General features: G+C 38.0%; 1 protein-coding gene across 6 annotated transcripts in view; it reads left to right on the top strand.

Moving 5' to 3' along the window:
- The window catches only part of LOC102217803 (leucine-rich repeat and immunoglobulin-like domain-containing nogo receptor-interacting protein 2), a 191926-nt gene that overhangs the window by 10716 nt on the left and 155586 nt on the right, over positions 1-25624 (top strand). The window contains exon 1 of one of the 6 annotated variants that reach the window (XM_023328110.1): positions 12392-12469. The exons of the other annotated variants lie outside the window; for them this stretch is intronic. The gene's annotated coding sequence lies outside the window, so the exon portion shown is untranslated. Of the gene's footprint in view, positions 1-12391; positions 12470-25624 lie in introns of those variants that run through there. 6 annotated transcript variants of the gene reach the window in all.

Below are 25624 nucleotides of genomic sequence, written 5' to 3'. Positions count from 1 at the left end.
AACAGAATTTTATTTTCCACGACTAATTAAATGCGACTGCATTCAGATTTCAGTGTGAACGGTTTACGACCCCAGAGTGACCCCGATGTGCAGAAGAAGAGCTTCACACAGCAGAGCTCCGTTTACACAGGCAACTATGGATGGACTTTAAAGGGAAAATATTAAGCAAATTCCTCTTTTTTAGCCCTTAAATACGTGGTTTGTTTACTGTACAGGTCTAGGAATGGAAAAATAGATTTATTCTCTCCCGCTGCTGCGTATATCTGTATATTGTTTTGGGTTATATTTTTCAGTCTGTTCATTTTTCTCTATTCGACATAACGTTTTTTCTTGTCTATGACGTCACCGCATTTGCTAATCAAGGTCCTAATTTCCGGCTCATCGGTTTTGTGTGTCCGCCATTTTTGTTTTCCTTTCAGCGATTTTGTAGTAGAAGTTCAGTTATGCAGAAGTTGTTCGGTTGTAGCGTGTTGACGCCCAGGACTCCTTACATCGCCCCTCTTCGAAGTTTCTGGTTAAACTTAATTTTTTCTCAGGACGGTTCCCACATCAGCGGGGAAAGTCCGTTTTTTGGACCACTGCTTCTGATATGTCCGCCAGTATCAAGAGGGATTTTCCGAAAGACTTCGCCTGATTGAGGCGTCAGTTTCTTCTCTCTGTGGAAAGGAAGAAGACAGCAAATCGGTGAGCTGCTAATAGCTAAAATGACCACAAAGCTAAGTTCAGACATGAATGTTGTGTTGTTAATAATGACACCTGGCCATTGGTTTGATAGCATCGAGCCATCTGCTTCTGTTAGCTAGCTGTTAGCTTCCTCATTGATGATACAACTACTGCAGGTTTTGAATATAATCATGTGGTTTTTCTTTTTGCCATTCTTTTGTCTTGGGGAACACGACGAAGCTGAAGTTGGTTTCTGATTGCAGCTTCCGATTCGGGAAATGGCTAAAGGGCGATTCCACCCAATTTTTGCTACCATTAGTACCTTTAAGCTACTCTAGTTTAAAAGAAACTACAAGACCAAGTCCTAGACTCTTCAAACCTGGACTAGATTATTGCCAACTAATAACAGAATATTTCAGACCCAGTTTGTGATTTGTGAAACATATATTTGACTTGTGAAACTTTAATAAAGGGCAATTTCACCTAATTTTTCAACTACCTTCAGTATATTTTATGAGAGAAAACAAAAAACTAAAACTGGATATAACAGCAAAATAATGGAAATTTCAGAGGAGTTCAGTTCTTATGTGGTCCAGATCAAAAGGAGAACTGAAATCGTCCTTATTGAGGTTTCACCATTCAAATAAAGGTTTCACAAATCACAAATTTGGTTTAAAATATTCTGCTATTATTTAACAATAATCTGGTCCAGGTTTGAAGGTGTTGTAGTTTTTTAAACTAGAGTAGATTAAAGATGCTGAAGGTAGCAAAGATTTTAATGGAATCGCCCTTTAGCCATTTCAGAAGCTGCAATCGGAAACCAACTTCAGTTTCGTGGAAACGCATGACCCAAATGCATTCTGTGATGTTGTTGAAGCTCCTGCTAACTCCTTAATTATGTTGAGGCTTTGTTTACTTCATTCATATTGTGGTAGCATTAATATTTCATTGGGTATCTCACATGCATGTGCTCTGGGTCAGACTCTGGCTCCTACATGGAAGGTTAATGGACTAGTCTTCTGTTGTTGACATCTTTAATAAACTTGGGAATAAAAAGTTTTTCTGCCGGTAGACAATCGAATCGCTGTTATCAAACTAGAAAAATGGCTGGTGGGAGTGGAGTAGAACCCTGGGTCACCTGGAGGGGGCGCAGCGGGAAATGTCTGTTCACATTTAAGAAGATCGCAGCAAAACAAACTAGAACAGATGGATCTGTGGAGCTACAATAACCAGGAAACCAGACCAAAGCACTGCTGTTCTACTTCATATCAACCATAAGTGAATGCTTTGCATGTGAAAATGAAAGATTTAAAAGCATGATATATCAGCTTTAAGGTTTTGGATTGAAAATATTGGAATTGGGCTGTTGAGACTGCTGTGGAAAATTAGGATGTAGGTTGCTTGTGTGCAGAAAACTGAATCTGGGTTGTGTTTACCCACTGAGTAAACATACAGAAAATATAAAACATTTGTCTTATTTTGGGTTTTCACTAGCCAAAAGCCATAATCATCTCAAGTAAAAGAAAAAACTTACCCTAAGATATAATTCATTTTATAAGTTTTACCTCTTTTTATGTTATGGAAATCAAAAACTTTCCTATATTTGATATATTTTAGAAAAAACCCCATTTTCTTAGGACAAATGACTGCAGTAATGGAGGTTGTTAGTATGTTCTGTTACACAAGTATTTGAAATTAATCACAATATAATGCAGTGGTCATATTTTCATATAATGCATATTTGTACCCCATGGACTTTACAGAAACAGAGAAATGTAACAAACAGGAACATGAATGAATAAAACTTAGGACTGACAGACATTTGAATAATTCAGATGCTGAACATGGCAGGATGCTTTTTCTAAAAGCACTCAGCAGAGCACAGTGGAGTCCCAGTATATGACCGCATCAGGAAGTCGGCTCAACGTGTTTATGTAAAGAGAAAAACACAGTTAATTGGCAACGTAATGACCCCTGAGACGACAAATGCAAAAGCAGAGTTGCCAAAGTTATCTTTTCTACTGTTTCCCATTAAAGACGTACATATTTAAAGCACCAACACAAGAACGTTCCGCATGAGGCAAACTAAGCAGATTGCACAGCTGATAATAACACAGTTACTTGTCTGCCCTGCGGGAGAGAAAATTTGATGGTTTTAGTAGTTTACTGCAGGGACATGTGATTAAGTCATCAAAGTTTGAGAAGTTGGTACAATAACTTTGTGTTCCCATAGATATGTTAGCACAGAACCTCATGAACAGTAGTTAGGAGCACATTATCCTACCAATTTCCCTTCTGTTGGGAGATGAAAGCCCTCTATCACTATTTTGTGGCCACTGCCTTTGGTCCTCAGGGCTGGTCGTGTACTCGGCAGCCTCGGTTTCCCCTTGTCCAGTGTGACACCCATCTTATCCCATTACTGTTTGTGACTCCCTACAGTCGGGAGGGAAAAAAGTGTGCATAAATAATGTATTCCTCGGGTGTATCCACCCCCAGATCAATGGCAATACAAAGACCATCTACAAAGACGGTTGGCTCAAGGCCATATTTGATCACTTCCACTGTGCACCATCACTGCTCCCTTTTTTGTCAGTCCGCTGAGACTCAATTATTTCCAAGTGTTTGTAAGCTATTGTTGAAAGAACATGAAGTGAATATTTAAAGTTGGTGAGGGGGAGAAAATCTTTGATGAGACAAGCAGATGGAGGGTAATGTGAACACAGAGAGAGGAGAAAAATGAGGAACATTTATTATCTTCTGCTGCATTCCGTTCCTTTGGAGTTTAATGCAACATTGTAAAATATTCCACTGGAAAGAAGAATTTGAAGTGAACTGGATCAGTTCACAATGTAGAAGTTTGGCAAATAATTTATTTACCAGAAACCGTTTGTCATTCTGCAGCGTAGCAACAACAACAGAAGTCACCTCATTAATAAACAGATTCCTCCTGAGTGTAATTTAACCTGAGTATTCTGCAACTGGTCTGTGAAGCAACAGAGGTTTGTTAGACAAAATTAGAGAAGAAACGACATTAAGAAGACCAAGGAACACAACAATACATAACTATTGTCTCATCCACCATTATTACTGGAGAAAAACACGACTTTAGCACGATTTGTGACTTATTACAATTATAGTATTAAGCAGTAAGTTCATTATAAAGCGCTGTTCACAGAAATGTCAGAAAGCTCTGTATTGCATAAAGGACCGTTAAGCAGTACAATATTATGACTATATACAAAGTATAAAGTCAAGCATAAGAAGCACAGTTAAATCCTGACACAAAAGTTTGAGAAATCAAGAGTTTTCAGTTGGTTTCTAAAAACCTCCACAGTCAGCAAAACGAAGCTGCAGTTAGAGCCTAAAGCTGCACTTCCATTAAAGATATCTGCAAAAATATGTCCATATTCTGCTGATGTAAAACACAATTTCATAATTTTGCTGTTTCCATTAAATAAGGTATGAAATGAAAAAAATATATATACAAATAATAATAGGAAAACAGCTGGATATCATCAGCATAGATATGATGTGGTAAATGTTAAACTCTGGTGATTGGCCTGTTTTAAATGCATAAAAGCACCAATAAATTAATTTATTTAAATATGACTGAATGCAGGTGAATGCACTGCCAGTTGTGCTTTCAGGTATAAAGTTCCCTTTTATGAGAAGGTTAACCAGATCAATGCAGTTGTTTATATGGTGAAATAGAAGTGAGTGCAGCTCACCATGACATCAATTAAAACTGCTTTATTCTTGACCTTGACATTAATGACTTTCCTCTGAATGTAAGCACATTGGATAAAGGCTCATGTCCATTAAAATGATTAGGTGCTTTTATTTTATTTTTCACAAGGCTGGAAAATTATAGCACATTTTAAAGCATAACTTTAGCATCTCAGATAATCTGGAATATTCAGAGTATCTGATAAGTTGGAGACCACCCAGTTGCAAAAATATAGCAGATTTACAGATGCCTGAGACTTTTCACACTGCATCTTGCCAAATATTACATCCAAAAATTCCCTTGAAACTGTGATATTGTGACTTAGACTGGGATTTGGGATTTTATGCAACTTCAGGTGAAAATGAGCAGAGAAGCTTCAACTGCAATCTGTTGCACACCTTACTTTTCTCGCAGATGATAAGAAATGTAACTAGCTGAAAGAACAGCACAGATTTTAATTGAAATGGTTTTTTTTAGATTTGTGTTTGAAAAAACGCTCTGAAACCATAAAATCCTTTTCATAAAACGTTAAAAATAATTCCATCCTCATAAAGTTTAAGAGCATTCCAACAGTATGTTAGTTGTGAAGGAGGTTCCTTGAAGGGTGTGAACTGGTTCTGTCCTACATCCAGAGGAAATCACCAGAATGGTCTTTTTAATCACAGAAGAACATTTTCTTCACATATTCCTAACCCGGATGGATGGGCTCACAATCCAATATGTCTGCTGTGGAATTCCATTCAATTAATCCCTTCATTTATTTATTGCTCTATTTCCAACAGACTAATAATTGATGATGCATCCAACGGGCAAGGCACCTTCTCTGAGTCTGCCACAGGTAATGAGTATTTGTGTGAAGGGCAAAGCACTAAAATTAGATCAAAGGTCTGCACTCCATAGGCATCAAACGATGGGCAGAAGTCATGCTCGAGCGAGGGTATAGCAATGCCTGCACAGTTACTCAGATGTCAAAGCACTGGTAATGACTGGATCTGCTTAAGGAGAAGTCTTTGATGTGCAGATCCCAGCTGAGAAAATCTTGGTTTTATCAGTCTAATTTGTATTCCTGTCAATATTGGAGGGATTAAAGCTGTGTAGCTGATTAGCAAACAGTCGTGTGTTTTCAGAATCATTGTTAAATCCTTACCCAGTAGCTCTACACAGAGATGCCGTCTTCAACAGGTATTCTGTAGGCTTAGGTCTTGGGTTTTACCTGGAGAAGCTAAACATCACAGTCTTACTGGGTTAATAGGATACAAGCAGGGTAGTAGAAATAGTAATTGTGCTTCTTGAACTTTCAGCTGAAATGAAAAGCACTTTAATCCTTGTGGAAAGAACACAGAGTGATAAATGCTTGATAGGAAGGAAAGTGAGCAATTTTTATTTTGCCAAGTAGGAACTTAGGAAACATGTTACTGTGATACTGCTGCTGAATGTTGTGATGATAGTGTTACTTTTAACTGCTGTGCAATGTTAGGTTTCTCTACCACTGTCAGTAATAGTGCCTCTGTGAGCGTGCACAGGAGTGTGTGTAAATAGTGTGTACACAGCGGCAGTGTGTGTGTGACCAAACAGTATAGTTGAGTTCTGCTTCATGTCATTTTCCACAGCCAACACTCTGCTGCTGGTGGACATGCAGGGAACAACAATCAACCCGTCTGGTTCACTAAGGTTTTTCTATGGAACATAACTCCAAATTATTCACATAAAATTTGCCTAATTAGTGATTTTTCCATAGAGAACATCTAAAAAACATTTCAGCTTGGGAAGCTGAAATGTTCCCAAGCTGCGTGTTGGGAACATTTGAAAGCCAAGACTCCTTCTTGGCTTTCATTGCGTCTTGAAATGCCAAGACACAATGCTATTGGCTGAGAGTCGTCCATTCTTTCCTTCTTGCAAGACAGTCGATAAGGCAGTCTGCAGAGGTTAGCTTCTGCAGTGGTGCTAAGATGGTTTCCACTCTGCATATTAAGGTATTTTTGATGTTTGAGCTATTAAATCATGTAGTTCTAAGCATTTTAGAGGGGGTGTCATGTCTTCATGTATTGTAGATATTTCCGGGTGACTGTAGTTGCTGTAAACACAGGGATCCACTGTACACACGGTGCAGCTCACATCATGTGTTTTTATTATGGATAACATGTGGCTCCATGTCAGCTCGGCTGTATTTACGCAGCGGGACAGAGCAATAGTTAAACGTGAACACTCTTCTTCTTTACCCGCCGTTAAAACGTGGTTCTTTAAGTCAGCCATGGTTCGGTTTTTAATGTTTTAGTTCTGGAACCAGAGGCCAGATGGAAGCCTGAGATAATGCTTACTATATATTTAACAAAATAAATCACTAGTAATTAAGATGTTTGTTTTTTCCAGAAATTAACATTATATATTCTAAGATATTCAGTGCTATACCCACGGAAACAAATGACATAAAGAAATGAAACAATTCACAGTTTCTGGTTCATTGAAGTGAAGACTAATTATTCTTAACCTTGAATGATATCTGACATCCAGATGTTGTTTGCAATACTGTAACATGATAATAGGGAGCAAATGAATAATTTTGTCCTCTAACAGTATGCATTTGCTGAATATATATTACAGACAGCTAGATTTGAAAATGTGATGATTACACATTGACAAACAATCCAGACAATTATTGAAAATTTGTCAGGTGATGAGGATGATTCTGTCTCCTATAAATAGGAAACTTAATTAGAAAAGTCTTTGAGGCAGTAGGAAGTGTTTACTCCTGTCACTGCCGTCTCATGAGGTGGAGTAAATGTCTCAGTAATGAACCGAACCTCTCAACACTGAGATCTAGAAATGTGTCATATGATCCACAAACTCCCTGAACACAACACTCATTCACCATCTTTAACGCTCCGAAAAAGGAAACTCCAGATTGATTATAAATAAAATGTGAATCTATCAGCAAGTCTTCAAAACATTTATGAATATAAAGCATGAAAGTTATTGTGAAAGTAATTTTGAAAGCTTATGATTCCTTATTGATGCTGAGCTCAGATAACCTTGTGTGTTCTACTTTGAAGAGGAAGGGGCTTTACTTCATTAGACGTAAAGTAGGTCAGAGTCACTGCAGGAACAAGATGCAGTAGATGCTGTGTACTCATGCCTCAATATTCTACCATATCTGAGCCTAATACAGCCGGCATCGTTAATGATTTTGATCAGACATTGATCCTGACATTTTAAATGTTTTAATTTTTATGTCGACAGTCTATATTGCAATAAAATGTTTACGACGTCAGTTTCTCATCATGTTTACCACTGCAGTTTTCGTTGTTTGTTCCCTTATAGTAGAAATCAGATTTTTACTGACCAATACTAATTTCCATTTTTACTTTGAGGTCTTACTTTCAGTTGGGAATATTCAGTTTTCCTTCTATGAAAAAACGTAAAAGCATTTGTGTACATTTTTAACAGTTAAAGTAACAAACATTGACAGCTGAATAAAAAAGATGTTTCAGGTTCTTAAATAGAAACAGCAGTTTTGAATATTTTATGCATCAAAGCATTTGTCCCAAGCATTGACCTGATTTTCACTAATCTTAAAATAAAAACATGCTGTTTGGTTTTGTGATTAAAACCAAACAAAAACTAAAACATGGTAGTTTTAGTTTTTGATGCACTTAATGTCAGGTAAAGAAGTCAGATATTTTATTATTTAGATCGCAGGTCAGGTCTCATCAAGCTCTTCGTCATCTTATATTCTTGTTCATATGTGCTTTTTTTCTTGAATTTCATTGAGTTTAGTATGTAGACAGAGTGGATGTGTTAATATTTCTTTGCTTTGTTTTATGCTTTTGGTGTTTTTCAGTCAACAGCAGTAATTAGAAATGCAAAGCAAACAAATATCACCTGCTGTTTTTACTGGCAAAGCATTCAGTTGAAAGGTAATTACAGTATCTGCATTTATTTAGATGTTTAAGGTCATTTTTATTTCAGGACATGATATTCATTTTTAGAGCTCCAGTTTAGGTCTTTAGGCTTCCTGAAGATTTTCTGTTTTAGTTTTTCAGCCTTTTAATGAGACCTGAAAACCCATGCTGATATGTTTGGAGCTGAATGTTCTTGTTTCGTTGTGTGGTGGTGGGAGTTATACCAGCTGTGGAACTAACAACACAGGGAGCTCACGTAATGCAGCAGGATGGGAGTGAAAGCGCAGGATGCTCCTGCAGACAGGTCCAATATGTATGCTCTACAGCGGAGCTCTGAGTGGATACCCTTGGGTTTCAAGGGCTTATTCCAAAGATCCTCTGTGGGTTGTATTAGACTGTCTGTCTGACCCTCTAAAGGAGGAACTTTGATCTCACTGCCACCCTGGGAGGTGGCGACATTTTGCTCACTGCAATCTTTTGAAGCGTTTTTTCCCCTTCTTTCCAGCCTTCTGAAATTAGTTTGGAGAACAGTAACAAATATGATGAAAAAGTTCATGGCATAAGTTCAGTTTGAGGAAAAGGTGTTTTCATATCATTGGTAGTTTCCCTTTGAGTCTGAGTTCTACATAAAATCTGCATCCCTGGAACAGTGTTGCTGAAGGAAAGGACCTGCAGAACACAACTGACCCATGAAACAGTGAAACCAGTTGGGGTGAGGACAGGGTAATGATTTTTCAATAAGATAGCTCTTAGCACCAGTCTGCCCTGCTGAATTGGAATATAATGTAGTGCAATTACGATCAGATAAACAACTATAAATCCAACTGACAAAGTTATAATCAGGACAATATTCTGTGCTGGCTGTAAGATTATCCATATTTAATTAAAGAAAGTATTTTCTCAGTTGATTATGAATTAAACAATAAGACGATAATGCGACGTTCTGATAATCAAGACAACATCTGAAATGGAGATGGCGCAGACCCCCTTGTGATTGGTCATCTGAGCTGCATTCTTGCGGTTATTTACAGGAAATTAAATAGCTAATGCAGCCAATATCCATTTCTGCAGAAGCAACCTCACATTAAGAAGCTACTGAGTGCTCATTGAGGCTGTTATGATGGGAGAGATATAATACAGGAAGTCCGTTCTAACAGGACCAGTTTAAATGCGGTATAAATGTTTCAGAGGGTGTGTAAAGCAGCTTGGCATGAGAATAAATGTTTAAGCATCGACATAAGAACAACAGCCTTCTCCAGCAGGAAGCAGATCATTTCCATTATGTTTCCTAATTTGTATTGAAAGTGGCGCAGACAGAGGTAGGTGGCCGTAGGAAGGCAATGCATTGTGACCAAGCAAACTGAGCAGAAGGAGCAGCTTACTGGAGAACAGAAAAACATATTTAGACAGTGCTAATTGAGATGCCACTTACATTCTAGTGGACATATTGTTTCTAATGGGCAATGAAGGCTTGTTAGCTAAACCAAGCATATTAGCTCATGTAAGCATAAAACCCAAATGGAGAATAATAATTTGTGTTTTCTATCAATACTAAAATGGCATTGTGAGCACAGAGCTTGTTTCCTTGTTGGATTCTGCAGAGATATTGGAAAAGACTTTGTGTGAAAGGACTGAGCCTTGAAAAAGACCAATAAGTTGTCAGCTTTAGTTAAAAGTACTAAAAGTAATTATTTTTAATTGACACATTTCTGTATTTTAAGGAATTCCCAGCAGTAACAAAAGTTCTTCATAATTCAGAGCAATAAATGTTCTTTGATAATGATTGGATTTGATCTGATTAGTTTGAGCAGACTTTCACAAACATCTCAAATAACAGAAAAATTGAGGGAATTTCCAATGCAAATATGGCTGTTACATTATTCCCAATTCTTTTATTAATATCCTAATTTACTTTGTGGACTAATTTGCATAGAAGGATAGATAAATGGATAATATGTTAGCGGATGCTTTCACACACCAGAACACTTTAATGATCATGGATTTGGATGATGAAGAGAACGAATTCCTAATTCTTCACATCTTTGTTTTTGATCTGATTTTATGTTTGACTCACAATTTTATTTATTCATAAATAAATAATACTTTAAACTTTTGAAAACTAGCTTTGTGGTGCTGTGCATGCCTTTCCCAGGTGCTCACATGAATTGTCCTGTGAAGTGAGCAATTAAAAATCAGTGCGTGGGCATGAGTTTCTATGCCAGGCCAGATTGACTGAACCATGCTTATAATTACATGCATTTTTTAAATTATTTTTATGCCTCGGCTCATTTCATGATTTATTACCTAAACACAGCTGTCAGAATTTAGGCTTCAGTGATTTGGTCCTAAATGGTATTGCTATTAAAATGCAAGTGCAATGCCACAGAACAGCCTAGTTGTTGAACTGGAGCTCGTGTTTTTAGCAGAAACCAGCGTTACAATGAACAGCTGTTTGTTTGTCGGGTCATAACGCTGCGATCGGTTTCTTAGCCTGAGATCACCATGCATTATCTTTAAAAAGTGACTGCTCAATCCAAACATGAATAAGTTATTAATATATTACAATCTGATGTTTACACAGGCATGTCCGCTCTTGTTGGATCAGCATATGTTCATGGCTCAGTATTGCTCAGAAGTGCACTTATGTAACCTTGTGTTTGACTTACATAAATCAGGATATTTCTAAAGCTGAAACAAATTCTGATCGTATAGTAAAGAGATCCAAAACGATGCAGACTAATGGTTACTGTTAAGACTCTTTATCAAACTCGAGAGGCTTTTCCTGTAGATGTTTGTGTCTGAATCAATGTAGAAAGTGTTCAGTAAGCCTGTTAGGAAAACGCATCACAGGACCTTTAAAGCTACAGTGCACCATGTTTTCATTTCAGATGTTAGTCTGAAAGATATCTCTCCTGGGCTCATAAAAACAAGGAAAGATTTTAGCCGATTTTTGGGGGGAAATCTAAGAATCCTTATTTCTTGTTTTCATAAACGGTTCCCTGAATCAGAAACTGTTTTTAAGGAAATTGTTACCAATGCAAAGTATTCCACTCCAAGACTGACTTATCCACATTGCAATGCTTTGCTTCTATTATACACTGCTCAAAAAAATAAAGGGAACACTCAAATAACACATCCTAGATCTGAATGAAAGAAATATTCTCATTGAATACTTTGTTCTGTACAAAGTTCCATTTGCACAACAGCAGGTGAAATTGATAGTCAATCAGTGTTGCTTCCTAAGTGGACAGTTGGATTTCACAGAAGTTTGATTTACTTGGAGTTATATTGTGTTGTTTAAGTGTTCCCTTTATTTTTTTGAGCAGTGTATTTGTCATTACTTAGTTTAATTGCATGGAAAAATGTACTTATGACATTGCAAGTGCTGGTAATTCAGTTAAAAATTTGTTGCTGAATGTTGATTTGTGTTGCTAATGAAGTTTATGTAGAGGTATACAGTAATGAAAAGAGTAATGAGAAACATTAATGCAGCTGGGTGTAACTTATAGAAGATGGTTAGGGTTAGCAGCATAAAGTATCTCATAAAGCAGCACTTTATGAGACAAACTTCACCTGCACAAGACCTTTTGCATCAGTCAATCAATCTTAACATCTGGTTGAAAACAGAGCTTAAGTTTTAGGCATATTCATCCACAGTTGGCATGATATCCTGCAAAGTTTAGCTTTGTTATGGCTTGCTACCCAGGGAGGCATCTTGTCAAGGGTTGCATGAGCATTTGGGAAACAGGTAATCGGTCATTCATTCCCTGCATGAGCATTCTGTTTAGGGCTGAAACGATTCCTCGAGTGTTTTGAGTACCTTGATTATTAAAATTCCTCGAGGAAAATGTATCTACCTTGAATCTTCGTTAAATTATATTTTATTATTTAGCGCACCGTGTTCCGGCTGGGTTATTACTTAGTAATTAGCTCTCACTTCCTCCTGAGTTGTTGATGGAAGCTAAGTGTTAGCATCTTAACGTTTTCAAGTTTGGCCTGGGAGGATTTTATTGATTCATGATCATGTCTGGGTCTTTGTCGTTTTTCAGGGACCAATAAGCATCCTTAAACTAACTGGCGCGATGTCTGGAGTACGGCAGCTTTTCTCCTCACAGAGCTGCTGCCTGGTGGCGGTTCAGAGCCAACAGCGGGGAAGAGCGCTGCAGGTGTATTTATACAGGTGAGCGGATAGACTGTACACTGCGGGCGACTGCGGATTAGAAGATTAACATAAGTGTAGCTTTACGGACGAACCGGAAAATGTATTTCATATCATCCTGGTCTCAACAAATGGGTGGCGGAGAACGTCGTGGCGGCACGTAGATGGTAGATGAGTTTCTGTGTGTGACGAACGAAGGAGTCAAATCCCGTCAATAACATAAACACAGAAGCTATAAATGTCTGGTCAAGGTGAGAGTTAATCTATTAAATTGACTGAAGATGAATACAGAAACCAAAAGCTGGAGTATAGACATTTTTTATAAGCGTATTTCTGAGCCTGCCTCTTTATTATTGAATTGAATAATAATTCAATTCAATAAGTTATACAAAAATACTTTCAGATTTTTGTGTAACTTTTCTTCAGATTAACTTGGAAAGTGAGCTATTATTGTTACGAGTTAATTTTCTTAACTACAGAAAAGTTATTGTTGGGGAAGCTCAACTATGAAAAATTGGACTAATGTTGATATGCGACAGAAATACTGCTGTTATGTTAGATTTACCAATGTTATATTTTATCTTTTTTTTTATCTGATTACTCGATTAATCGTAAGAATAATCAATAGATTACTCGATTACTAAAATATTAGTTTACAACAGCCCTAATTCTGTTGTCTCTTAGCATGTTTGAGCATTAAGGCGTAATCCCCTTTATGTGTTGTGCAAACTGTAAGAGAACAGAACTATGTGCAATGGCTGGCTAACGATGCTAAGGCTAGCATCCAACTCAACAGTTGTCATTCTTTTGCTAAATTAGAGATTGATCTACTGTATTTTAAGAAAGGCAACATTTACCATCTCTAGTCAAAATCTAAAGTCGAACTAGTTATATGGTTCAAAATGTAAGCGTGCATTCACACCAGCTGCTTTAATTGAACTTTAGTTTGTTTGCCTAAAAAGAACAGTTCGTTTGGGGAGGTGTGAAGTCAGATGCAAACCAGAAAGACAACTCTGGTCCACCTGAATACTTAGCTTCTCGGATTGTTGAAGTGAACTCTGCTGCAGTTCAAATGCATGTTTGATGCAAGTGGAGTGGAAAACACTCGAAAAGGAAGACTAGATAAATATTGTCCTTTCCCCAAATCTAACCCATTCTGGGTAAACGCAGCCTAAACAAACATGAGTCCCAAGTGGGAGAAACGGCTTGTGGGTTTTTTTTTACCAAAGACAAAAGAGAAATCATCCAACCACTAAGTCTGACGCCACTCCATTTTTATTTACATGCCATGAGTTGTGATCAGTGTCTTCTTCAGAGGTTTTTGTGTTGTTTCCTTCAGTGGTTCGTGGTGCAGCGCCCCCACAGGTGAGCAGGGAACAGGTTAGTCAAAGAGTTTTTTCATTTAAAACAAATCCTTTAACATGTTTGTACTGAACTCTACAGAAATGTATTTATTTTTAGAATGCACATACGTCTGTTTGAAGAAGTTTGTGTCTTTGCAGCAGTTATGCTGCGTTATGAAACTGCAGTATGGCACAGAAATGTTGGAGCAGCTGATCAACACCTTGGGCATCTTGTCTCTTGTGTCCTGTTTTGCTGGTATACATGCAAGTAGTGACCATGTGAAAAGGTGGCTGGTGTGCACTCGGTCGGATAAACAAGCTAATACATGTTAGGAGTACAGAAACAACAAGGTCTGCCTAATTAGCTGTACAACAAAGCAGCGGCTCAATAAATGTCTTCTGTGAGACCAGACTGCCGTTACGGCCAAAAACCTAATGGTTCAGAGAGAGTGAGTGATTATTGGTGCCTGAGCCTTTGACAATGGAAACTTCAGAGCGGAGGCATCTAAAAGCCCTCTGCTTAGAGCACAGCTCCCAACAGTATGCATTAACTCCAGCAGCCTGTGGTTTAATATTTCTGTGTGACCTGCTCACCCAGGACCATGCATGCCATGGGTGAAAATGGAAAAGACATGCCATGTGGTTTCTAAATTGGTTCATGCGTTGCTAGAGCTGCTCTATTAGCTGATACAGGGAGCAGAAGTCATCCTGTAGACGTTTTAAACCTGCAGGAAAAGAGATTTATGTTGAATGTAAGCAGATTTGTCCCAGACTTTATTGTGGTTGCCTTTGATTTTCATTCACAAGCCTTTTATCCCACGTTGGTTTATCTTTGAGACGCTGAAAACACAAGGACTGTTATTTCCAAAGCTCTTCAGTCATTAAGCCCAGACCTTTTCTGCTGCTGAACGCTGCACCATGTTCTAATCTTCTAAATGAAACCCCTGAGTTGATTTTCATGTTAATTAGTTTTAACATCAGAAAAGCGTGGAGTTTAAGAGGGTTCCTGTGATTTTCACCACACGTGGAGAACAGGCCCTACCTTCAGCTCCGCCCATCTCGCCGGCTCATCAGCAGCGCTCTTGTTGTTCCAGCTGAGATTCCTTTTGTGACTAAAACATGCTGACTGCGTTTAACTTTCTTTTTTTTTCTCAGTTTTTTGGTGGATTTAGTTGCTTTCTGTTAACGTTTTGGCTGCAGATGCATTAGTGGTGTTTTGTTTGTGTAAATGAACAGTTTGGATCACGTTCAAATCTTGAAAAAAAAACTTTAAAACCAAAATAGTTTTACATGCACAGTGAAAATTAGGGGAAAAGAAACAATGTGATTCAACAGAAACATTTTTCCACATGGCTTGTTTTGATTTGACGTAGGTTTTTTCTTTATCGTTATTAATTATTTAATCATCTTAATTCATATCCATCCGTTATCCAACACTTCTGCTGGTTCCTGTCTCCAGCAGCCATCAGGTCAGAGGCGGGGTCACCTGGACAGGTCACCAGTCCATCACAGGACAGCACACCGACTGACAGGACAAACCACCATACACACACACGCCACACACACACTCGTATGAAATGAGAATTTAGAGACCAATCAACCTAACAGTCATGCTTTTGGAGCAGCCTCTGCTTTCCATGTTTCATCCTGAATTTTCCTCATTTGAAATAAAGTTATTTTGGAAAAAGAAAGGGAACATGAGGGGAGGAAGCTAAAATAAGAGCCTGAATATAAACATTTCACCCCGGGTTCTTCTGGAGGCCCGGTGTCCTGCAGCTTTTAGACGTGTCCCTGGTCCAACACCTGAATCAAATGACTGGGGTTGAAGCAGAAAACACAGCTAAAGGTTTCAGCTGGAGGCCTAATTTCTGTGTTAAAATAATGTTATTGTTCTGATATGTTTTATTTAAGAAAGTGAATTTATTTTATTTATTATTTCCTTTGCTGTGAGCCAGAATAATGTAAACTATGAATGAATGGTTGAAATAAACTACTTTGTATGGATTGAATCTGTGTACTGTTCCAATGTTTGAATTATTTTAAATACGTTATTTCGTATTATTTAGGAAGCCCTGTACTCATCCAGAGGTCAGTTTGCTCTTTCGTTCCCTAAAATGTTTCAGATGGAGACAGGAGGTCAGAGGACCACAATAAGCTACAGATAATTCCCCAAAAACATTAATTTAAAATATTATTTAAACCTCAAATATATCCTTTGATCCTCACATGAAAATGTTGAACACGTTGGATTTCCGTACAGGACGCTGTGGTGAGGCAGGAGGCCAGAAGCTCCTGGGAGGTTCTGCTGTGGCGTAGCGTCGATCCAGGCCCGCTCGGCCCAACCACAGTTTGGGTCTCCATAAATAACAAGAGGCAGACGGTGACAAACACAATGAGAAACTGAGGACAATATGGCAAGGAGGTTGAGAGCCTGAATAAGAAAGCGACAGTTGGTTAGGCCTGCAGACAAAAAGAGCCAAACACTGATTTGTTGTTGGGAACAGAGGCAGATTGGGTTTGAATAGTTGCACAACAATGAGAGCACAAAAAACCAAAGCACTGCAGTTGAGAGATAAGCCTCTGTGTATAAAAGGTAAAGAAGAAAAAAAGCCAAGACGCTCCAAGGACCCAAAACTAAAACACATGCATCAGGATTTCCTATTTTTGTGCTTGCTCTGCAGGAATTGACTCAGTAATCTTATAAGTTGCACACATAAAGAAGTAAAAGATCGAAAATGTATAACTTTAGAACACATTAGTTATAAAATACTGTTTCAATGTGATAAGTAGACTCTATTACAGTATATTCAGTATTATATTCTCATTAATTTGCCCTATTAAATGTTCGAGCTTTGACTATATTCCATCGACTTCAATAGAAACAGAATGCTTTCCCACCAGGGCAATGTGTATTTAACTAAACTGCACTGTGCATTTCTGCAGGCTACAGAAGTGTGGTAATATTTAGCATATTTTATATTCTGTTGACATTTAAATTATAAATGAGTATGTGGGTAAAGCTGATTCTAAAACAGACTAGAATTCAGCTGTCAGATGAGAGGAATATAGATTTACATCTGTAGGTTTCCAGTGGTGTAAAAATGTCATAAACACAGAGCAGGTAATAAATCTGTTCCTCAGTTTTGGTGGCTGCAGTTTGTCTTTGGAAGTTTGCATTTAGTGTTAAGTGTTTTTAGTTTTATCTTCATTAATATTTCAGCTCTGAATACTGCTCCAGGTCTTTTCTGCCCTGGTCAGCCATGTTAGCTGTCTGTTGCTTTCAGTTTTCCACAGAATGAACCAAACATCCAACTCAGCCAATAGAGACTTTGTTGTTTTTATTTATTTACGTTCTGTGAAAACCCCAATGACTCTGAGCCAGTGTCGGAGGAAAGACAAATAATTTTCATGGGAGCAAAAGAGATGCACATTTAGTTTCCAGAGCTTTCTCATGACATGTTTTATTTATTCTGCTATACGTACCAGGAAACGCTAAGAGCACGCATGCAGAGAACTGCTGCTTCAGCGCAGACAACACTTGGACGGTGTGAGCTTTGTTTGGGTCAGTGAACAAACTGTGCGTTAGTTTGCAGTCCCAGTGATATTTTAAAAAGTCACCAGATCAACAGCAGCATTTTACTTTTTTAAAAAGGTACAATCCTAATGTTATGAATTTATTTGACTCAACACGCAATTAACCTATAAGAGCAAGTAATTTTCAAGATACTTTCTATCTTGAAAATAGATAGCAAGTATGATGTGATAAAAAATAATAATTCAGAAGATTGACATTCATAAATGGGTGATATTAAAATAAATCTTTAAACCTTGTTCTTCTTGCTGCAGAAAATCAGATTTATGGCTCCGGTTTGTCATTTTCAAATAAGTGCTGCACAGTAATTGGTAGACAGAGGGAGTCTGGAGTGACATTTAAATGCCTTTTGCAAGGTTTTATAAGGTTGTGCACACAGGTGTCAGAGTGATGAGAAGAAAGCTGGAAGGTGAAACATGCTAACATCACTGGGCAGAAAGTCAATGACACAATTTAACATCCGTTATAATATCCAAAGGGAAATTAGACATTATTGTACTATTATTATCCAAGTTTCTTCAAAGAGTATCTGTAGATGCTTATTACTGTGCAGAAAGGATCTCCTGTAGCAGTCTGTGTTATAACGACTCTGAAAAAGCCTCTGACTGAAGACATTTTGTTATTGTATAACAGTCTCGTATATTTAGTTAAATAGTTAACTTTAGCGAAAAATGTAACATTTATTGGTCCAGGTGTGATGTCATTTACAGTATTTAAGTTATTTTTGACCAAGACAATTGGAATAGAAGTTTATGTAGAGATTCAGAATTGTGGATCTTTCCATCAGGTTTGTAGTTACATCACACTGAGTCTGTATCTGATTTTAAATGATCATTCTTTTTAATATTACTAGAAAAACTTTTATCTTTATATTTTTGGATGTCAGTTCTGGGTTGAAATAGCTGAATTTAACACACTGACAGACCGACTGGAAATGTGAGTGAGATTTGGTTCTGTGGGTTGGTCCAGTTCTTGGCTGGTCGGGACTCCGTCTGTCATTTGGAAGTCATAAAATTAATAAATCCCATATGGAGGTTCCTCCAGGCTCCATTCTTGTACCGTTTGTTGGATTCAACATGAATTTTTCATTTTTAGATTGTGATTTTTACTACCTATACATTTTGTTCAATATGACTGTAAATTATCGAGTTAGTGGAAATAAGAGAACATTTTTAAGTTTTGAGTGAGACATTTATATAAACCAACTTCTATAGCATTATTAAGACTGAGCTGTTTAAGTTTGAAAGCATTCCTGTAATCTGCAGTCGATCATTTAGCTTCCACTTCTCTTCCTTTGAATGAACTGAACCAGATAAGGCCAGAGTCTCATGCTGAATGACTGTTATTTAGTCTTTTGGTGTTTTTCCTGTGACTGTCTGTGCTGACCTGTGATGGACTGGTTTCCTGTCCAGGGTTTCCTGTCCAGGGTGTTTTCTGCCTCACTCCCAATAATCACTGGAGACAGGAATCTGCCCCCCTCTACCCTAACGGGTTGTGCCGGTGTTTAGAGATGATGGATTTAATTTTTATTGTTTGTATTCTTAGTCCATAAAAGCTGATAATAACGTACTGAACATAATTGTTTTGAGTAGGTATTTTACACGGTTAAATTCACATGGTCCTGCTGAAACGGTTTCTCTTCCAGCCGATGGTTTTCTGTGGGTTTGCTTGTTACAGTTGCTGCTTTGAGATTCGCTCTGCTCCTGCAGCCCACAAGATGCTTCATTTTCTACCGAGAAAACAGCAGAACAGTACCAAATGTTTCCTTTGTGTGTTGTGTGTAATTAAGGATTCTCATATTGGAGATGGCACATACAGAAGAAAAATCGTCCTATTTTTTAACATTCTCTGTTCCACTGCGGTGCTACAGAAACCCAGTCAGTGGCACAAAGATCTGGCATTGTCTGTCTTAATTTATCCTCTCCCTGCTTCACATTGTCTTTTCATCCTGTAGGAACAGAGTGATGACACGCAGAGTGTTTTATTGATTGATGAGGGACTTGGCAGTGGAAGAAGTTTTTGAAACATTATACTGTAAATCCAAGGAGTTTATCTGTGTTTTCTCTTTTGGCATTTAATTTCCAGATGATTTAACTGGTTAGTATTTTTCCAATCCAACTGCATATAAATTTGTAGATGTACATTTCTTTAAAATGTAGATTTTAGTGGATGAATGTGAAATTAAATTTCAATGTGTGCAAAAGGTATTGCTTTGCTGAAGGAACAGAGGTTTAGGAGCGTAATAAAGACTCACTTTGTCTGGGCACATTTTATTCAGATTGGATAAACACAGACAGTTATTCAAAAATAAAACACAGCAATCAGATAAAACATGTTCAGGGACCCAGATGGGTTTAACCTGTAAGTTCAACAAGAGCTTCCAGCTGAATAAACGTGATCGTGCAGTTATTATACAATTCACATTCCCTTCAGCTGCACTGAACACAGGATACGTCTAAAATGTTGAAACCTGATTATTTCATATCAAACCCTTGTCTAAATGTGAATTAAAAATTATAAATGCATTTCTTTTTGTGTTTTTAAAGCTAAAATTAGATTGAACAGAAAAAAAATCTTTCACTGTGAGAAAAACAGCATTTCTCCTAGTACTCCTAGTGTTAATGAAATATTGTCAGCGCAATGTACATATACACATACCTTTTCTCAGAGTAACTTGTACACATTTAAAACCTGTTTAAAATGGTTAAAGTAGTAAGGTAGAGATAGATTGGCTGCTTTTCGAAACTAATCTATTTTTTCTCAATAGATTAATTAAATGTGTCAGAAGTGAGAACTCCTATTTTGCTGTGACTGTAAACACATCACAGCAACACATTTCAGTTTCATAAAAATCAGATAAAAGTTATGGATATAAGCTGTGATACATCATCTTGTTATTCCTTCATTTTCTGTTAAATTAAAAACTTTTTCATAAGCCTATAAACATCCAGTGCATTTCTTTGCTGCTTGTTGTAAGTTTTTGTTACATTTAGTTGCTGAATTAAGACAAAACTTACCCTAATTATTTTGAGCCTTGATTATTCTGTTAAAAAATCAACCGAATCAGGAGCCTCTAATAGAAACAGAGGCCTTTTCCAATAGAAGTCCTAAATGGTGAATTTCTGATGTCAACAGGACAGAATGTTGGTGCTTCATGCAGATGGAGTTACCAGTACATCTGACCAACTGTACAAGTAAAAATACTGATTGAACTTGCTGAACATGTGATATATGCATAGAGCATGTAGTAAAGGTAGATGTGAATATATGAATGTTTGTGTTGCTCTTTCAACAAGGTTCTCTGTTGCTAAGTTTCATTTATTTTGTTCTTTATGCAACTGAACTCCAATGAGAGGGAAGGAAGAATTCTTCTGAGATGATTAATACTGATATTATGTTTTAAATTTGGATAACTTTACAAATATTCTCGCTGCTGACACAATAATTTCCTGGGGGGCCATAAATAACATCCAAGAAAATGTATTACCTTGTCAAAGAGGAAAGGGGAACAGAATCGTTTATTTCGCGTTCGACTGCCACAGCACAAGACAATTCTGATTAGACTTTCTGCTCTGATGGCCGTGCAGTCGTCTTTCTGTTCATAATGCAAAGGATGCATTTTCTAATAACTTGGCTCATATAAAGGTTGAACAATCTTCTTCTGTCATGCAGCTGATTCATAGACAATAAAAACTGATTGAAAAGGCAAATATCCATATTTTAGACTAATTTCGTCAGTTTGTTGCACACAGAGAACATCAATATTACAGTAAAATGGACGGACTGCACCAGTTTTGTTTCTGCCAAATTAACACAAGGAAAAATTAAAATATTAAATACAATAAAAACACATTTCATTTTTTTAGCCTACTCTTTTTCAATCTGTTATCTGAAATTTTAATATAAAAAATATTTATTTCACTAAACTTTCTTTTAGCAGACTTGTTTAGTTGCTCTTTTGTAACCCTGCACAGACTTCCCTAAAGACAAAGCATTTGAACAGAGGATGACAAATCTGTATGAGTTATATAAAGTATATTTTACTTTGAGGTGCACATTGTATTATGTGATTAATTCAGCCCCTTGTTCCATGCTCATGTTCTCTTTGAAACTGCTCTTATCTGCATCTCTCTCTTGGTAAACCTAAAGCCGAGTCAAATTGGTTCTTTGATGTTTCTGCCTGCGAGGCCTTGACATTGTAATGAAAACTGTATTCCATTGTTTCAGCTCCGAATGCTTGGCATGACGGAACACAGCTGTAATTTTAGGCAAAGCTTGCTGACTTTCACTTGTTTCAAAGCTTTTGGAGTTTCTTTTCTTTTTCCTACAGGAGTTGCAGGGACCAAACAGCTTTCAGGCCCCATCAATTATTTAGCCCCAATTGCCTTCAGAAAACTCCTAAGAAATTATGATGATAAATGCAAACACAAGACAGGAAATGCAGAAGTATGAAAATATATTTCCATCACAACTTTAATATTGCTTCAAATGGAATTAGGTGGAAAAAGGAATGTTTGAAATGGAGGGAGAGGAATCTAAAAAAAAAGAAAAAATTGCAAAAAGCACTCTGGTGGTTAAGACTTGCCCTGGAAGGATCGGAAAATGCTCTCTGTTTATAAGGGACTTAAATATCCTTGTTATGCAGGAATACTTCTCTTGTTCTCCCTGTCACAACTGACTCTTTTATAATGAATAAGCATGAATGTTTTAAGACTGATAACTGCTTTAACATGCATCCAAGAACATTGTTTTGGTTTTTTCTTTCCTAAATTTTGAAAGAGAACTAAAGCATGATTATTTAATGTGCTAAAAGGGCTATGATAAAACATTAAACAACCTTTTATAGCACTGTTAGGCCACTTGTTCTCTGTGTTAACAACAATGATAGATATTAAATTAATTGTGGTAAGTCAGATATTCATATTGTTGAAATGGTTTAAAACAACCACACTGAGAAAGTATCAGTCAGATCAGAGTGGCTCTTTCCTAAGTACTGTACGACTCCCAGAGCCTTGACTATGATTCAAGTGATAAGCTGGGAAACTCAATGTACACCAACAAACCCTGATTATTAATATTTCTGACATATAAGAATGCAGAACCTTGAATCAGTCCAAGCTAATTATGCTGTTGAAATGTGAAAAATCATCTAAAGTGACTGCTTTGGACATTTGTTGACCATGGAGGACATAGCAACAGTAGACTGTACAGCAATCCCTCATATACAGCCTGCATGTAGCGACAGTGGAGAGGAAAAAATCTCCTTTAACAGGAAGAAACCTCCAGCAGAACCAGAGACTCGCTCAGTAGCAGAAAGAGAAGATCCATAAAAATGAACCAATATAGGTCTAGTTTCTATGTTAGTGGTTGGTAAAGCATTAATAGCAGGAGAACGTTTAGTTCTTGGCAGCATTGTTACACCCAACCAGAACGCCACACCAGGTGTAGTTTCTACAGAGAGAAAAAACTATAAAATTAACAGTTAAAATAACAGCAAGCAATCAAAATAGGAGAGTAGTAAAAGAACAGAGTTCCAGACTAAGGGAAAGTGGTCAGTTTGTCCTCCTGCAGCCTGAACCAACAGCAGGAACTACAGAGATGAATCAGAATGATGTAACCCCTTAGAATGAGCAGCAGAGCCTGGAGGCCTGGAGTCCTGAAGTCCTGGAGTCCTGGAGGCCTGGAGTCCTGGAGGCCTGGAGTCCTGGAGGCCTGGCGTTCTGAATGCCTGGAGGCCTGGAGTCTTCCCAAATGCTGCTAGAATGTAGCAGGAGATGGATACACACACCAGGGTCTGGTCTGTAGCAAACCAAGTGCTGCTGTTGTCTGCAGCTGTGAGGGAATAACCAAAGCTGTTGGTACACCGGCGCATTATCATCCCAAATTTACAAGGAGCAAAAAACCACATGCAAGAGGATAACATGAACTTCCTTCATTTGATGACTAGACTAGAATCACAAACTGTTCTCATCCCCCAGTTGATCACATGACTTATATGATGTGAAAAGTGTTTCCATTGCAGTTTTGCAAAATACAACAATTTCTATACAGCCAAAAAAAACCACATCATCCAAGCTCAAAAATGTTTTATCAAAAAACGTGATTCTTTTTTTCTTTCAAAATTGATCCATTTGGCAAATTTATTTTTGTAACTCCAATTTGAGCCATTTTATGGTTCAAGGAAAATAACCTGCAGACGGAGTGAGCTGCTCCAAAATCACTGGAAGCTCAGAGCACAACCACAGTTCCTGATGCCTCACATTACCTTCAATCCCAGTAAACCGTTTTCAGAAGATGACGGCAAACAATCATGAAGTTATGAGTAAATGGAGGATTTAGTTTACCAACAAGGTCAGAAGTCATGAGGAGCACCTTGGCAAACAGTAGACAAACGCCAGCTGTCAGGACTCAGGACAGCTGGCCCTCACCTTAGTGCAGAAAAGACAAAGGTCAAAGGTGGGGAACTCAAAATGAGCAGAGACTAATTTATTGACACAACGGAGAAAGCAAGCAGTCTGTGTGTTTGTGTGTGGGGGTGTACAGACCTATATAGCCAAGTGTGAGCTCAGTGGTAATTTAGCAATTCTCAGCAGGTTGTGTTCAGGGCAGAGCTAATATGGGCAGCAAGATGCTGCATGTATGTGTGTGTTTGCCTGCTGGTCTGTGTGTGTTTGGCAGACTTTCATTTCATAGAGAGTGTTATGCTGACCTTGGCAAACTCAAAATTTCATCCCTATGGTACTTTGGTCCTCCCTTCTCCTTCTGTCTCTCCGTGTCCTCTCACTCTTACTCCACACAAATCCCCTCCCAGGACAGGCAATCCACCCCTTTGGTGAAAAAGAGGCTGAATGAGCTAATGGATCCAGAAAGTGCTGCCAAAATCCTTTTCACCTGGATGCTTTGAAACGATGTGATTAAAACAGACAAAACTGGGCTTGGATTTTTAGATCAGGAAGAAAACGGTCAGTAATTTGGTGTGAACCAGGAGGCTATTTGACTTTTCTAGTTCTATACTGTTTGGAATAAACTATAGCTACTGTAGTAAAAACATAAAAGTTAGTGAATGACCATTTGGTGGTTTTATGCTGTCTGGTATGTTTCTGGTAAAAGCATAATTTGCACAAATTATTCACAAATTAAAGCACCTTAAATGCTTGGTAATCCAGAAATCAACTGAAAATGTTCAAGATTACTCAGTGAGAACTTTGAACTTTCATTATGTTGAGAAATGCTGACAGGAAGTCAACTAAAAGGACTGAAAGCATCAAGGAAATGTGGGATTGAGTTAAAGATCAGGATTAAAGGTCTCATGGCTTTGGTTGACATACTGTGGTTATCCCTCTGCTCCAAGGTTCATTTCATTAAAATCTGTAGATTGGTCACCAGGCAGGTCATTTACTGAAGCAGTATTAAGGCCCTTAACCCAGGATTAAGACGCTGCCTGACCTGTGCTGCCTGTCAGACGCTGCTCTGCATCTTCTGTTTATTAGCAGAATGTTTTCACCGTAGCTCTGGAAGACCTCAGTCTGTACACTGAAGGTTTCTTGGCTCCCATTATGAGCTTATCAGCAGCAGGAGGAGGAATGCGCTGCTGCGTGCGCCATCTCTCATGATGCTACAGCTTGAATGAAGACCCACATGACAACACCTGTGGGAGCAATCAGGCTATCATCAACATTAAATCCAACTTATCTTTGCATTTGTGCACAGATTGCTGTCAGATGATCCACGGTGACCTCTGAAGTGCTACAATATTATCATTTTTACATATTGATGAAGTTGTGCTGTCATATTATAATTTACACATCAGAACACAGTCATGTGGATTAGCTGGAATCTTGATGAATATATCCCCAGTGAGCTGCAGCTTGCACTTCCTCCGTCTTTTTTTCCTCCTCTTCCTTCTTCTTTAGAAAAAACAATCCCAGGATTTTCATTGACAGCCTGTCAGGTACACACTGCCTTCAACCTGCATCCAGTAACACACTCAACCTGCTTCAGTCGACCCTGGGCCACAGCAGCAGCTTCTGCAGCTCATTCCTCCAGCTACATGGAGCATGGCTTGGGAACTTTTCTGAGTGCTTGGATTGGTAGTTGCAGCCACATGTTGAGAATAATTTTTTAAGCGCTAATAAGCATGAGCCGAGCTCCACCACTTTAAGTTATTAATGACCTGAAGCTTTTTCTGGTCTCTACTGGCGCATTTACCTTTTGTATTTGTCCTCAGATGACTGATATTAT

This window comes from Xiphophorus maculatus, chromosome 23 (assembly GCF_002775205.1).
Source record: "Xiphophorus maculatus strain JP 163 A chromosome 23, X_maculatus-5.0-male, whole genome shotgun sequence".
NCBI classification, from domain to species: domain Eukaryota; kingdom Metazoa; phylum Chordata; class Actinopteri; order Cyprinodontiformes; family Poeciliidae; genus Xiphophorus; species Xiphophorus maculatus.
Note: the sequence above shows the minus strand (reverse complement) of the source record. Positions and strands in the feature narration are given on the sequence as shown.